This window comes from Oncorhynchus mykiss, chromosome 29, assembly GCF_057628025.1.
Source record: "Oncorhynchus mykiss isolate SJ-2025 chromosome 29, ASM5762802v1, whole genome shotgun sequence".
Taxonomy (NCBI): Eukaryota; Metazoa; Chordata; class Actinopteri; order Salmoniformes; family Salmonidae; genus Oncorhynchus; species Oncorhynchus mykiss.
The window spans coordinates 48,154,892-48,157,500 of NC_143050.1; positions in this window are offsets into that span (position 1 = coordinate 48,154,892).

Here is a 2,609-nt window from a genome sequence, read left to right on the forward strand (position 1 = left end):
TAAAGTGTCTATAAAGCACTCAGGACGGGCCCGAGCGAGACAGGGCCGTAGTGGGGTGCTCCCATAGCGGGGAACAATGAGAGGGGTGGCTTTAAATTCATTTTGAACCATATTTGAAATTTTGGGTTACCAGATGCACGTTTTCAATCACCAGTTGCACGTTTTCAATCACCAGTTGCACGGAGGATTAATAGCAATCTGCATCCATCGTGATTTCTTAAAGTGTCATAAAGCACCTAAGGACGGGCCTGACAGAGACAGGGCCGTAGTGGGTTACTCCCCTAGCGGGCTATATCAATAGGATGACGGGTAAAAGTATTTAAAACCGTTTTATAATTTTTGGGTTACCAGATGCACGTTTTCAATCACCAGGTGCACGGAGGAAAATTAGCATTTGCATCCATAGTCATGTTTTAAACCGTCCATAAAGCACTCAGGGCCGGCCCCGGCAGAGAGAGAAAAAGAGTGGGAAAAAGTTGGAAAAAAAAATAAAAAAATCCTACCTTCCATAAATAATTGGGACCGGCCCCCATTGATAAAGGTCCGTAGTAGGGTGCGCCATAACCGGACATGAATATATGGAACACCGGCAAGCGCACAGAGAACCGCAATTTGGGTTACCAGATGCACATTTTCAATCACCAGGTGCACGGAGGATTAATAGCAATCTGCATCCATCGTCAAATCTTAAAGTGTCTATAAAGCACTCAGGACGGGCCCGAGCGAGACAGGGCCGTAGTGGGGTGCTCCCATAGCGGGGAACAATGAGAGGGGTGGCTTTAAATTCATTTTGAACCATATTTGAAATTTTGGGTTACCAGATGCACGTTTTCAATCACCAGTTGCACGTTTTCAATCACCAGTTGCACGGAGGATTAATAGCAATCTGCATCCATCGTGATTTCTTAAAGTGTCCATAAAGCACCTAAGGACGGGCCTGACAGAGACAGGGCCGTAGTGGGTTACTCCCCTAGCGGGCTATATCAATAGGATGACGGGTAAAAGTATTTAAAACCGTTTTATAATTTTTGGGTTACCAGATGCACGTTTTCAATCACCAGGTGCACGGAGGAAAATGAGCATTTGCATCCATAGTCATGTTTTAAACCGCCCATAAAGCACTCAGGGCCGGCCCCGGCAGAGAGAGAAAAAGAGGGCAAAAAGTTGAAAAAAAAAAAAAAAAATCCTACCTTCCATAAATAATTGGGACCGGCCCCCATTGATAAAGGTCCGTAGTAGGGTGCGCCATAACCGGACATGAATATATGGAACACCGGCAAGCGCACAGAGAACCGCAATTTGGGTTACCAGATGCACGTTTTCAATCACCAGGTGCACGGAGGATTAATAGCAATCTGCATCCATCGTCAAATCTTAAAGTGTCTATAAAGCACTCATGACGGGCCCGAGCGAGACAGGGCCGTAGTGGGGTGCTCCCATAGCGGGGAACAATGAGAGGGGTGGCTTTAAATTCATTTTGAACCATATTTGAAATTTTGGGTTACCAGATGCACGTTTTCAATCACCAGTTGCACGTTTTCAATCACCAGTTGCACGGAGGATTAATAGCAATCTGCATCCATCGTGATTTCTTAAAGTGTCCATAAAGCACCTAAGGACGGGCCTGACAGAGACAGGGCCGTAGTGGGTTACTCCCCTAGCGGGCTATATCAATAGGATGACGGGTAAAAGTATTTAAAACCGTTTTATAATTTTTGGGTTACCAGATGCACGTTTTCAATCACCAGGTGCACGGAGGAAAATGAGCATTTGCATCCATAGTCATGTTTTAAACCGCCCATAAAGCACTCAGGGCCGGCCCCGGCAGAGAGAGAAAAAGAGGGCAAAAAGTTGAAAAAAAAAAAAAAAAATCCTACCTTCCATAAATAATTGGGACCGGCCCCCATTGATAAAGGTCCGTAGTAGGGTGCGCCATAACCGGACATGAATATATGGAACACCGGCAAGCGCACAGAGAACCGCAATTTGGGTTACCAGATGCACGTTTTCAATCACCAGGTGCACGGAGGATTAATAGCAATCTGCATCCATCGTCAAATCTTAAAGTGTCTATAAAGCACTCAGGACGGGCCCGAGCGAGACAGGGCCGTAGTGGGGTGCTCCCATAGCGGGGAACAATGAGAGGGGTGGCTTTAAATTCATTTTGAACCATATTTGAAATTTTGGGTTACCAGATGCACGTTTTCAATCACCAGTTGCACGTTTTCAATCACCAGTTGCACGGAGGATTAATAGCAATCTGCATCCATCGTGATTTCTTAAAGTGTCCATAAAGCACCTAAGGACGGGCCTGACAGAGACAGGGCCGTAGTGGGTTACTCCCCTAGCGGGCTATATCAATAGGATGACGGGTAAAAGTATTTAAAACCGTTTTATAATTTTTGGGTTACCAGATGCACGTTTTCAATCACCAGGTGCACGGTGGAAAATGAGCATTTGCATCCATAGTCATGTTTTAAACCGTCCATAAAGCACTCAGGGCCGGCCCCGGCAGAGAGAGAAAAAGAGGGGAAAAAAGTTGAAAAATAAAAAATAAAAAATCCTACCTTCCATAAATAATTGGGACCGGCCCCCATTGATAAAGGTCC